The sequence below is a fragment of the Rhamphochromis longiceps genome, linkage group LG23 (genome assembly GCF_057381845.1).
Source record: "Rhamphochromis longiceps isolate RC_006_pf linkage group LG23, R_longiceps_female_GT1.1, whole genome shotgun sequence".
Lineage (NCBI taxonomy): Eukaryota > Metazoa > Chordata > Actinopteri > Cichliformes > Cichlidae > Rhamphochromis > Rhamphochromis longiceps.
The window spans coordinates 21,068,555-21,082,919 of NC_140578.1; the positions used below are offsets into that span (position 1 = coordinate 21,068,555).

Genomic DNA, 14,365 nt, shown 5'->3' on the forward strand with positions numbered 1-14,365 from the left:
AATGACCATAGATGCATATATTTGCCAAATGCCTTTTATTTACCTTTTACAGTTATTGAGCATATCTGACAAGTGAAAGCACTGGATGTAAATTATATTTGTTGATCTGAAATAAGAGATGCAATTCGGGAAAAGACACGAGTGCTCCTGTGATTCTTTCTCTGAGACTCTACCTTTATTTTTACAGATTTGTATTCTTTTTGTTATTGTGGTCTTCACATCTGGGACCCGTAACACATGCAATGCATTTTGTTGATTGATAAAAATAAATGATTAACACTTCAATTTTTGAAAGCATTCTTTGTTTACAGCATTTTTTCGACACTTGGCTAAAACTTTTGCACAGCACCGTAAATCTGGTTTAGTTGAAGCTTCCTTTGATGTCATCATAACACCTTACATTACATATGCATATGATCAACCTATCTCTCTAAGTCATCCAAGATGCTGCAGCAAGAGTACTGACAGGGACTAGAAAGAGAGCATATTTCTCCTGTATTGGCTTCCCTTCATTGGCTCCCTGTTAAATCCAAAAATTAATTCAAAAGCCTGCACCTCACATACAAGGTCTTAAATAATCAGGCCCCATCTTATCTTAATGACCTATAGTACAACTCTAGCACTTTGTTCTCGCACATCAGACATACTTGCTGTTCCTAGAGTATTTAAAAGTAGAATGGGATGCAAGTCCTTCAGTTTTCAGGCCAGCTTCTATGGAACCAGCTTCTACTTTGGATTTGGGAGACAGACACTATCTTTACTTTTAAGATTAGGCTTAAAACTTTCCTTTTTGCTCAATCATATAGTTAGGGCTGGATCAGGTGACCCTGAATCCTCCCTTAGTAATGCTGCAACAGGTGTAGGCTGCTGGGGATTCCCATGATGCATTGAGCATTTCTTCTTCAGTCACCTTTCTTACTCACTATGTGCTAATAAACCTCTGCATTTAATCATATGTTATTAATTTCTGGCTCTCTTCCACGGCATGTCTTTTATCCTGTCTTCCTTCTCTCACCCAACCAGTCACAGCAGATGGCCGCCCCTCTCTGAGCCTGGTTCTGCTGGAGATTTTTTCCTGTTAAAAGGGAGTTTTTCCTTCCCACTGACCCCTTATGAGTCATGCTCATAAGGGGTCATATGATTGTTGGGTTTTTTCTCTCTATGTATTATTGTAGGGTCTGCCTTATAGTTTAAAGCGCCTTAAGGCGACTGTTGTTGTGATTTGGCGCCTGTATAAATAAAACTGAACTTCATATAAGAATTATGTATGTTGTCTCACTTCAACATCCCTGGTATATCCGTCACTTACAAGAACATCACTTACATCATATGTTTGGTTTGAATTAATGATCCAGGATCTATTACCTGACTGCTTCATGGATTGTTATTAATATTTTAGGGGGAGCAGCAAATAAATGTAGTCTGATCAGTGCCGCTATTAAATCAACTCTCATTTCATCCCTTTAAAAAATGTGAAAACACACTGGTTTCAGCAGCGTTACAGTCATATTTCCTGCAGTAGACTCACACAAGTCTGCTCTCTCAAAGCTAAATGTGAGCTCATATGTTGTGGTGACAGTCATAAATCAGTGATATCATAATACTTTAGTATTGCATAGAACTGAATGGAACTGCATAGTATACATCACATATCAGATGACTAACACTGGGTTACACTGTCAGAAATTATTAGTAGTAGTTTTTAAAAAGATGTTCGAACAGCAGGAACGAAACCTGAACAGCAGAAAAAGAATCAGATCATGTGGAAATATTGTATATTATTAAAGTTTTACAGAATAACAGATGAACAGGCTTATTATTTAGCTCTGGTCTGTTGTGGATTCTATTATGACATATATATCTCTACACACTAGACATGTAATCATAGTTACTCTCATAAAATGTGTGTAATCATATATACTCATGTATACTGTGTGTCATGGTCCGCGGCCCGGCGTCCGGGGTGCTGATGGGATGCCCACGCCCACGGGCGTGGCTGCTAACCCCACACCTGCATCCCATCCCAGGCGATCACCAGGTGGACTATTTAATCCTGCCCTACCTGCTGCTCCACGCCAGTCCGTAGTCGTCTCTCAGCGATCACAACTCGGCGTTTTTTGTGAGCCACCTGCCTGTCTGCCTGTCCACCTGCCCGCCTGAGATTTGGATCACGATCAGCCCCGCCGCCTCGACCCCTTTTGGAGCCCCCCCTCTGGTTCACTCTGCCCGGCTATCACCGTAAGATGCATACTCCCCCTTCCCTCGTATGCTGCCATTTTTCCGCACCCCAGTAATCTTGTTTCTCCTTTTTTTTTTTTTGCAGCCTCCCACAGCCCTGCTCTCGGCGTTCCCTGCGCGACTCACCTCCCCGGTCCTTCGGTGTTTTCTTGTTCCACACGTTGTTTTTTCCGGCTACCCTCACGGGACACCTTTAGTTATAATAAAATTTGGTTTCTTTATTCTCTCCTACCCTGGTGTGTGAGTTCTGCTTCTGGGTCCAACTTGCGCACGGAACTTTGGTTCATGACACTGTGCATACTCACAATAAAGTGTTTATAGTGGAGTCACTGTGTTAACCCTTGTATGGTGTTCGGGTCTGTGAGACCCGTGTTCAGTTTTTTTCAAAAGAAAAATTAAACAATTATTTTTTCACGTGTAAATGTGTTGTGTCTTTCCACTCACTCCACTTGATTATAACTGATTTATTTATAACATTTTATATAAAAGAAAAACGAGAAGCACATTAATTCATAAATGTGATCTAACAAAGGTAAAGGGAAAAAATTAACCATGTTTGCTGTTCATATGTCTTGTAATTGGGATGAAGTAAACATCTGTTGAGTAATTTAACATAAAATTGTTTGATAGTGTTAATTTGGAAAGCCAAAACTCTAGCGGGTCCACCAGACCCATGAACATTGGCTGAGTAACAAAAATACGAACACCACACAAGGGTTAAGCATTTAACTTGCATGCTCACATCACATGGCCCATTTATTTAGGTTAAATATATCTACCATTATATTAAGAAAATTTTTTGCTATTTGTTCTCTGAACACATGCAGATTAATACTGTTTAAAATTGTAACAATGAGGATCAGTAAGAAACCTTTGATAGTGTTATGGCCAACTGTTACTGGTCCAACAAAAGGTTAATTCAGCTTGACACTGCTAAAGTATGCACATAGGACCCTGTAAAGGCTGTAAAGCAAATGACTGTGGCCCTTTCTGGGGCTGTAAGATAAAAGCGTATGGCCCCTTAAACGGGTGCAAGACAAAAGCATACAGCTCTGTGAATGACTGTAAAGCCAAAGCAGGCAACTCTTTAAATGACTGTAAAGCAGAAGTACAGCCCTTTCAATATCTCTATAAGTAAATAACCTGGCCTTTGCAGGGCATGCACCTGGGACTCTGGTTCTCGTCTCAAACACCAGAAGGTGAAGAAGTAAACCCTTACTCAGCATGGATAGCACTTTATGTCTGGCATGCGCACCCAACAAAATTGTTGAATGGATTTACTGATTAACAGCCTTTCTGCAGACTTTTAGACTCACTTTGGCCATAAAACTGACAAAAGAACCCAATGCAATGATGGCTGAAATGCTGGTTTGCAAGAAGTTATGGTGTAGGGTTGTTTATATCATAAGTGGAAGATGAAAAGAAAAACAAAGTATGAAAGGGTACCCAATGATGGGAGGGGGGAATCACTATCCCTATATAACATGAGTCTGATATGCATTGAGTAGCTTTTCTCTGCTGCTTCTTTCCTGTCTGTCTTTTGTGTGTGTTTTCTTTTTGTGTTTTAAGGCTCTGCACCCCAGAGTTGCTTCACTTTTCGTTTGCTTGCTTTTTATGTGTTATTTCTGCTTTTAAATGTACTGTTCTGCTGTTCATATGACAATGTTTAATAAACTCTGTTCTAAGAATTCTACTCTTTTCCAGAGAATCATTATGAGTCTGGAGGAAGCTTGACCTCCACAGCGTTGGTGGGATAAGGTTATCGTATTGGCTTCAAAATTTGTGACCTGACAGATCCTTCAATGTGTCAGAACATTAAACTCCTCCGGACCAGAAACCAGTGCCTATTGAAAAATCATATCTCTTGAAAACAGCATCACCATCCCTGTAAGATCCCTCAGTCTGCAGATGACAGGAAACAGTTTTAGGTCGAAGTGTCAAATCTTTTTTAGCTCACAGGCTACAAACAGCCAGTCAACAAGTTCAATCTGGAAATGTTCACCTGAGCCACAACCAAGATTTTTAAAAAGCTGAAACCAGGAGCCCAAAGTAAAAGACACGCCTTTATTTATCTTCCTTGAAATAGTAGAAAGTCTTATTTAAAGATCAGTCATGTCACAAAACAGATGAAGGACAACCTGAGATGAACCGGATGAACAGTATATCTTAGTTTTTACACATCTTAGTGTGCTGCCATTACATGTTCATTACAGTTTAAAACGACAGTATTTTTATGTCGTGATTCAGACTGCTCATTGAGATCTCGATATATCAGAATCTTTCCAAACATTTTCACTCTAAAAGGAATAGTGATCAATTTTATTGAAAATTGGATGAATTACAGAATGCCACGCCATGCAGCTTTCTCTGCTGAGCATCAGTGAGACAATTTTCAAGCATTTTCATAGTTCTATCAGCTTTGTGGTGGGAGTGTGGACAGACTGATGGTGCAGTGGACTCAGCGCAGTGCCAGGAGGCTGGCAGAGCAACCAGGGCTGTTTGGTTCGTCTTGTACTTGCTAGTTCAGTAGCCAGCTGGGACCGAAGGGAGGGCTGTGCCAGAAATAAGTCAGCTAGAAAGCTGCACAAAGCAACCTGAACAAGAGAATGCTGTAAATAAATGTCATGAGCCCTGTAACAATGTGTATGTGTCGGGGACTTTGTGTCACAATGGTGCCTAAAACTGAGTTGTAGGATGACAGATCCATGACCAGTGCAGCCAGTAGGAGTACTGGACGATGCTGGTGGAGCTAGCCGCCATGCTCCGGGAGCTGGGGGTGGTGCATCAAGATCAGTTCAACTGGCTATGGGACCAGGCTGAGCACCAGATAAGCTGCTTCACTCAGCTACAGTGGTGATGATGCTTCACCGGATGGATGCTTCTGCTGTTGGGGCTAGCCTAGGCAACCGACCTCAATCTGCCCAAAGTGGTGATGGCCCATCTTGAGGATGTCAACCAGGCAATAATGGACCACCCGGACCTTGTGCTCAAGGACTAATGCTGACGCTTCCAGGGGGTTGGATGGGGTTGGAGGATAACCACATTACATGCGCCAGGTGGTTGAGTGATGCAGTGGCCAGATGGCTACAGTCACACAAAGTGGAAGGGCTTCTGAATCTGATTTTCTTTAAGTGGTTTGTGGGGGGCTCCCAGCAGGGACGCAACAGTGGGTCCGCTGCCACCAGTCAGTGAGCCTTGATGTTGCTGTGCCACAGGCTGAGAAACACCCATCAGCTTGGCCGACCCATCAGTCGGTTCTGGCCTTGAGGAGGCTGCTCCTGCTCCACAGGCTGGCAACAGCAAGCCTTTAATAGGTGTCCTGTGTCACCAGCCCCCTTTTGGTTACTTTGACTTCAAGGGAAATTATTTCATGTCACTACAACAATTCAAACATCAACCTTGATTTTAGCCTAAACAGTGCTGCATAAAAAGCAATCTTGTTCATATAAATGTCACATAAAAAGTTGGGTGATCAGATATGAACATGTACATGGACCCCCCAATGTTCAGGAAGCTACACTCTGTGAGCAATCAGCTGCAGCCAACTTCCCAAAAGAGAGTAACATTTCTTAGCACTTCACAGAGTTTTATATGAGAGCGTGCATCTATTTGACTGGTTAAAACTGGTGGAGAGAAGCTGCTTGTATTGCAGGAATTGCTAAAAAGTGGTCATGACTGATATCAGGTGCCAGTTATCGTGTCTGCAACTGGCCATCTAACATTCTTTTAAATTTATGTGTGCACGTTTCTAAGTAGTGCAGGTGATTGAAGCAAAAATTAACAATCAGGATATTTGTCTTTAAACACTGAAAGAAGAGAAAAGGAGAGTTTGAGAGAAAGACAGATTGGACTTTTTGGGTAAACAGTATAAGCAGTTTAACAAAAAAATGAAATACAGGTCAGGTTATTACAGTGGGGCAAAAAAGTATTTAGTCAGCCACTGATTGTGCAAGTTCCCCCACCTAAAATGATGACAGAGGTCAGTAATTTGCACCAGAGGTACACTTCAACTGTGAGAGACAGAATGTGAAAAAAAAATCCATGAATCCACATGGTAGGACTTGTAAAGAATTTATTCGTAAATCAGGGTGGAAAATAAGTATTTGGTCAATAACAAAAATACAACTCAATACTTTGTAACATAACCTTTGTTGGCAATAACAGAGGTCAAACGTTTACTATAGGTCTTTACCAGGTTTGCACACACAGTAGCTGGTATTTTGGCCCATTCCTCCATGCAGATCTTCTCGAGAGCAGTGATGTTTTGGGGCTGTCGCCGAGCAACACGGACTTTCAACTCCCGCCACAGATTTTCTATGGGGTTGAGGTCTGGAGACTGGCTAGGCCACTCCAGGACTTTCAAATGCTTCTTACGGAGCCACGCCTTTGTTGCCTGGGCGGTGTGTTTTGGATCATTGTCATGTTGGAAGACCCAGCCTCGTTTCATCTTCAAAGTTCTCACTGATGGAAGGAGGTTTTGGCTCAAAATCTCACGATACATGGCCCCATTCATTCTGTCCTTAACACGGATCAGTCGTCCTGTCCCCTTGGCAGAAAAACAGCCCCATAGCATGATGTTTCCACCCCCATGCTTCACAGTAGGTATGGTGTTCTTGGGATGCAACTCAGTATTCTTCTTCCTCCAAACACGACGAGTTGAGTTTATACCAAAAAGTTCTACTTTGGTTTCATCTGACCACATGACATTCTCCCAATCCTCTGCTGTATCATCCATGTGCTCTCTGGCAAACTTCAGACGGGCCTGGACATGCACTGGCTTCAGCAACGGAACACGTCTGGCACTGCGGGATTTGATTCCCTGCCGTTGAAGTGTGTTACTGATGGTGACCTTTGTTACTTTGGTCCCAGCTCTCTGCAGGTCATTCACCAGGTCCCCCCATGTGGTTCTGGGATCTTTGCTCACCGTTCTCATGATCATTTTGACCCCACGGGATGAGATCTTGCGTGGAGCCCCAGATCGAGGGAGATTATCAGTGGTCTTGTATGTCTTCCATTTTCTGATGATTGCTCCCACAGTTGATTTTTTCACACCAAGCTGCTTGCCTATTGTAGATTCACTCTTCCCAGTCTGGTGCAGGTCTACAATACTTTTCCTGGTGTCCTTCGAAAGCTCTTTGGTCTTGGCCATGGCGGAGTTTGGAGTCTGACTGTTTGAGGCTGTGGACAGGTGTCTTTTATACAGATGATGAGTTCAAACAGGTGCCATTCATACAGGTAACGAGTGGGGGACAGAAAAGCTTCTTACAGAAGACGTTACAGGTCTGTGAGAGCCAGAGATTTTCCATGTTTGAGGTGACCAAATACTTATTTTCCACCCTGATTTACAAATAAATTCTTTACAAATCCTACCATGTGGATTCATGGATTTTTTTTTCACATTCTGTCTCTCACAGTTGAAGTGTACCTCTGGTGCAAATTACTGACCTCTGTCATCATTTTAAGTGGGGGAACTTGCACAATCGGTGGCTGACTAAATACTTTTTTGCCCCACTGTAGCTTGTTCTGCAAAGTCTAACCATATAACCTGGTCTCCAACAGCAGGTGCAGTTTGCGCAGCTCTGTTTTTAGGACTTCTTCTCTATGTTGGCTTAAATGATGAGATTAACCTGATTTTGATCTGATTTCCTCATGGAGAAAGATCGGACTGACTGATTGACAGGACAGATGATCAGAGGTGCAGAGTTATCATCATCATTAACACCAGGACAGAAGAATGGGTAGAGTTTCCCGGTGAAGGAGCAGCCAGTAAAGGAATAGATAAGAGCTGCATGATCTGCATCAAAAAAGGAGACCAGACCCTCCTCATAATCCACAAACACCCCGACCTTGTCAGGATAAGACTGAAGAGGGAGACGGACTTCAGGATCCTCAAACGCTACACAAATGTTTTCATATACTCCTACAGTCCAGTAACCTTTCTCAGGACTCGGTGTGATTTTTTTCTTCCTGTTGACTGACTCTGTGACCACTCCTAAAGCCCATTCGGTCTTCCCTTTAACCAGAACTTCAAAGTAAAATCTGCCTGAAGAGAAACTCTGCTTTCCGGAAACAACAATCTCTTCAGAAAATCTCTCTGGGTTGTCTGGACATTTCTTCTTATCACCACAGTGTACTTGTTTTCCATCATCAGACAGGATGAGTTTAGGATGTGCTGTATCAGGATCAAGAGTCACATCCACTGCATACTGCTGGACCCTCTTCAGCTCAGCCTCAAACAGCTTCTTCATGTCTTTACTGAATATCTCTTTCAGCTGATCCACAGCTCCCACCACAGTCCCCTCATATAATGGTGGATGGATACTGACCTCTGTCCAGTCCTTGGTGGTTGGAACAGCTTTCAGGGATGAGAAGCTTTGGAGGAGGTGGAGGTGATCTTTAGCGCGTGAAAGCTGGCCCACCTCAGAGCTTCTCTTCATCAGCTCAGAGATTTCTTGTTCCAGATCTGTGATGAAACCTTCAGCCTGTTTGTCTGTTGTTTCCTGTTTGTCTTCAATCTCCTTTATCAGTTCATTCAGGCATCTGGCAACAGACTCCTTCTGCTTTCTCTCTGTCTGCAGCATCTTTACTCATCTTCACTGACTCTTTGATCTCCTGAATCTTCAGCCATGTCTTCTGGATCATCTGTTGAATTTCAGCCTCAGTCTTCCCCAGTTCTGACTTCGGTCCTTCATATTCTTCTCTCAGAGGAAGAAACTCATGAGTCTTGTGGTCAACAACAAAGCAGAGCATGCAGACACATGTCTGATCGGTCTTGTTTTTCAGGTTCTCCTCAGGATCAGAATCAGCTGATGTTGTTTTAGACTTGAAGCAGCCAGGTGAGGCTGCAGGTGAGTCTGACAGTAGGAGGCAAGACACACCAAGCAGGACTTCAGGGCCTTCAGTTTGGTTGCAGTGCAGATGTCACAGGGAACTTCTCCTGGTTTGGCAGCTTGTTGCTCTGAGCTGCTGCTGCTGACTTTCTGCTGCGCTTCATGTCTGAACTGAGCCAGTGTTGGGGAGTAATGGAATACATGTACCGGTGTTATGTATTTAAAATACAAAATATGAGTAACTGTATTCTGTCATTAGGGGGTCCTCTTGGGGGGATACTCCCACAGGGCTTAAATCTGGGACTCACCATTTGATTCAAGTTTAGAGGTTTGTTTTTTTCTTTTTTACTGTTTAAAAAACTGGACTGGATTGGATTGTTTTTTTGTGTTTTGTGATTGTGTTGTGTTTAACTACCCCTGTTATTTCATAGTGGTCTATCAACCATTATATATAACCTTATCTCCCTGGTTAGGTCAGTTTAGTTTGTTTGGGCAGTCATTTGGGATGTGGAGTCCTCATTTTGTTTGCCTGAATTCAGTCTGGTTTCTTTGACCTCTTTTTTTAGATTGACATTTATTATTTTGGTGAATGTAATTTTTAGGATTAAATAAAGGAAACCCCTCTTTTCATAATAATTCCTGGGACTGATCCTGCTTTTCAACTAAGTCCGTCACAGCAATCTGGACACACCCATGAAACCTGTAAATTAAATTCCTGGGTTTAATAGTTTTCACTTTTTGAAGACTTTGTATCTAAAACAGATAAAGGCCCTGTTGCAAATTTTAAAAAAAGGGGCAAGATTAAAGGTACAAGGTGACTTGGCTCTTGCATTGAGTTAAGTTCAAAAACTGTAGTATCTGTTTCTGTACAGAGCTCTGGTTAGGAGGAAAATTCCAACCCTTGGAAAATTGAAATACTCAACTGTTGCCCATCTCGAAGAGCAGGATGTTACATCCTGCGGTGTCTTTGTATGCAAGGTAGCTATAATGGTCATGATGTATTGCACTTGAATAAGCACAAACTTTAATTAACATGAAATGCTCAGCTCCTATCACATACAACAATAGTTTCCTGTTGACCAAGAGGGGATTGCCAGGCTAAGACTGGACATGTGCTCTCTCAGGTATGCTTCAGAAACGGCTCTCTCAATATTAATTTAAAATATTTATATGCATATCCTCACTGTTGCATATATTTTCAGATCATCTTTACCAGCTCTGCTGTGTTGAGAGAAGCTCTGGTGCAGAAACTGATGAGTGGGTAAGATAATGAAATCCAGACCTAAGACTGAAGCACAGAATTCTGAGGTAACTGAACATTTACACATCTTTAGTTGGTTCATTAAACAAACTGACTTTAAATGAATGACTGACAACATTAAATGTTTCTCTCTTCAGATTGAATGCATCTGCTGTGGAAAGTCCCACACAAGACCCACACAGTGTGCATGGACTTCTCTATCCGGTCTTTAATTCTGACGTTATTAGCCATGTCTGGGCCCAAACTCTGCTGCAGGTCCCTAAGTCAAATGATCACTTCAGCATTACTGAGAGTTGAAAAACCGTCTAAATTCTTTCATCTGTAATAAAATGATCACTGTGGCTGCTCTACCAGGTGTAACAATTAAATTTAACATCCAGGCATCCATGAAAATAGAATTTATGACATTTAACCGAGTTAGAAGTTAGCAGGGAGTTAGCTCGCTTGCTTCCCTCTAAATATAATATACCATGTTCAGAATGAGGGATTTAAGAAACAAATTAAGACATACAGCTCTGCTATCACTTCCAACATAAATGAAGACAGGAAAGTAAACAGCAGTGACGTTTGTAGGGTTACTGAAGTTGGGCTAGCTGGTATATTATGTGCTAAGTGATCGCTAGCGCGACAAAGCTATGTTAGCATAACATAAACAGTAAAGCTGGAGGACGAACGCTAACAAACGGAGGACTTTTTTCCACTCGATAAAAGTTTATGTGAGGGTTCCCAATGGTTAGGGACAAATGCAATCGCATGGCAGGATGCTGTAAACGGACCAATCATCAGTCAGAAGAACCACCGAGATAATCCATCCACAATATGAGGTTAGTTATTAATATACTGCTGCATGGGCTGGGCTGTAGTTACATCGTAAGGATTTAAAAACTGAGCTTTAAAGTGATTAGCGGTAATAAAAACCGAGAGAAGCTGAGAGTGACCACTGGCTGTTTTTAGGGGCTTGTTGAGATTAAATAGAACTAGATAAAAAGCATTAAAACATGTTAAAAACACTACAGCCTTATTAAATGCAGACTACTTTGGGCCCGGAAGCAGGATTCATCACGTCATCACTTAAAGACCGGATTGCAGAAGGCGATTAACTATGACACATTTAAATAAACAGAAATAAATGATTCATGCTTAATGACTGATTTTAGTCTTGATAATTCAATGTACTGGCATTGAATATTTAAACATGTTTGTGGGTTGATTTGAATGCTTCAGGTGTGAGTGCAGCCACTCAGCCTCCACTCAATGTGCTGACAGAGCCAGGTGCAGATGTGTCACAAGTTACTCTGCTTGTAGGCTATGACACATGGCCACAGGCGGCACTAGTGGACTGGACTCACTTTACACACACTGTAAAGTCCATGCTTTAGTCCGCAGGCAACAATGCTGAAATCAGATCAGAGTAATAAAATTTTAGAAGAATAATGATGAAGACAGCAAGATTCTCGATAACCTAAACTGACAGACTGTATTTGAACCACACAAATGTCACAGATATATCCAGTGTTTGTTTCCTGGTTTGTCTGCGGCTCCTGAAAAGCATATCTGTTTGACCAACACCAATTATTCTAAAATGCCAGATAATCTGAAAATGTGGTGACATGAAGTTATTTGCTCATGATTATGTTTTTGTGGCGTGACTTTTGACATTAATATGCTTCCACACAGGGACGGTCCTAGCCTGTTTGGTGCCCTGGGTGAACACTCCCTCTGGTGCGTCCCCCACCTCCCCCTCACACACACACACACACACACACACACACACACACACACACACACACACACACACACATATAAAACATATTAAGGATTGCGCATTAACATATTTTATTGTGATAACTGTTGTCGGAACTATACTGAATTTAAACAGATAAACAAACACACACACACAGAAAGAGAGTATGCATAGTATGCAAACGGCTAACAAACAGCCATTATAATTCGTAAAGGAGACAAATCAGCAATACACCTCTTCCAATTAATGTCTAATTAATATTGTGCTGAACACTGTCTGCCCACTGTCTATTATCATGGCTTTGACCTTTCCTTGTCCATCTTCCATTGGTGTTAGTTTTGCACTCCAATATCTGATTGACTGATTGACAGAACAGGTGATGATCAATTATCATGGTCATCATCATCATCCTCATCACCATCACCATCACCTATCATCACAGGACAGATGATCAGAGGTGCAGAGTTTTTACCATCATCATCAACATTCCAGGGACAGAAGAATGGGTAGAGTTTCCCGGTGAAGGAGCAGCCAGTAAAGGAGTAGATAAGAGCTGCATCATCTACATCATGAAAGGAGACCAGACCCTCCTCATAATCCACAAACACCCCCACCTTCTCAGGATCTGACTGAAGGGAGAGACAGACTGGAAGACCCTCCAGAGCTATATAATTATTTTTATATACTCCTACAATCCAGTAACCTTTCGTTCGGTTCAGTTCAACCGTGAATTTTTCCTTCCTGTTGACTGACTCTGTGACCACTCCTAACATCAATTTGGTCTTGTATTTTACTTGAACTTCAAAGTAAAATCTGCCTGATGACAAACTCTGCTTTCCTAAAACAATGAGAAATTCAGAAAATCTCTCTGGGTTGTCTGGAAGATCATTCTCCTCTTCACCACAGTGTACTTGTTTCCCATCATCAGACAGGATGAGTTTAGGATGTGCTGTATCAGGATCAAGAGTCACATCCACTGCATACTGCTGGACCCTCTTCAACTCAGCTTCAAACAACTTCTTCATTTCTTTATTGAGTGTCTCCTTCAGTTGACTAACAGCTCTCACCCCAGCTCTCACCACAGTCCCCTCATATGATGGTGGATGGATACTGACCTCTGTCCAGTCCTTGGTGGTTGGAGCAGCTTTCAGGGATGAGAAGCTTTGGAGGAGATGGAGGTGATCTTTAGAGCGTGAGAGCTGCTCCACCTCAGAGCTTCTCTTCATCAACTCAGAAATTTCCTGTTCCAGATCTGTGATGAAACCTTCAGCCTGTTTCTTTGTTGATTCTTGTTTATCTTCGATCTCCTTTATGAACTCATTCATACGTTTGTCAACAGACTCCTTCAGAGCAGTGAAGACCTGAACACCTTCTGCTTTCTTTCTGTCTGCAGCATCTTTGCTCATCTTCACTGACTTTTTGATCTTTCGAATCTTAAGTAGTCTCTTTATGATCATCTGTTGAATTTCAGCTTCAGTCTTGACCAGCTCTGCCTTCTTTACTTCATATTCTTCTCTCAGAGGAACAAACTCATGAGTCTTGTGGTCAAAAACACAGCAGAGCATGCAGACACATGTCTGATCGGTCTTACAGAACAGCTCCAGAGGTTTATCATGCTTCATACACATCCTGCTTTCCAGGTTCTCCTCAGGATCAATCAGCTGATGTCTTTTCAAACCTTTCATTGTCAGATGAGGCTCCAGGTGAGTCTGACAGTAGGAGGCCAGACACACCAGGCAGGACTTCAGAGCCTTCAGTTTGGTTCCAGTGCAGATGTCACAGAGAACTTCTCCTGGTTTGGCAGCTTGTTGCTCTGAGCTGCTGCTGCTGACTTTCTGCTGAGCTTCATGTCTGAACTGAGAAACCATCTCAGAGATGAAAGTGTTGATGTGCAGCTCAGGTCTGGTCTGAAAGACCTTTTTACACAAAGGACACTGACACCTGTCACTGATATCCCAGTGTTGACTGATGCAGCTTTTGCAGAAGTTGTGTCCACATGGTGTGGAGACTGGATCAGTGAAGACATCCAGACAGATGGAGCACAGAAACCGATCTTTCGATAGAAGACAGCTGGCAGCAGACATGTCTGCACTCTGAGTGAGAAAGAAAAGAAAATGATTTTATTTCAAATTCACTTTTCATTATGTTTAAAGTGGACTTTTTCTGCTTTTCCTTCTTTCCTGTCAAATATCTCCTATTGTTCACCTTGTGAATGTTCATTTTTAAATAATAAGGTTAGTGTATGTAATCCCTGTGAGCTCAAAGTTCAGACTACAGATTGCTCTACAAACT

General features: G+C 42.1%; 1 pseudogene; it reads right to left on the minus strand.

Annotated features, from left to right (window-relative positions):
• Positions 1-5,328: 5,328 nt before the first annotated feature.
• On the minus strand, positions 5,329-14,157 carry LOC146641834 (uncharacterized; annotated as a pseudogene).
• Positions 14,158-14,365: the final 208 nt, after the last annotated feature.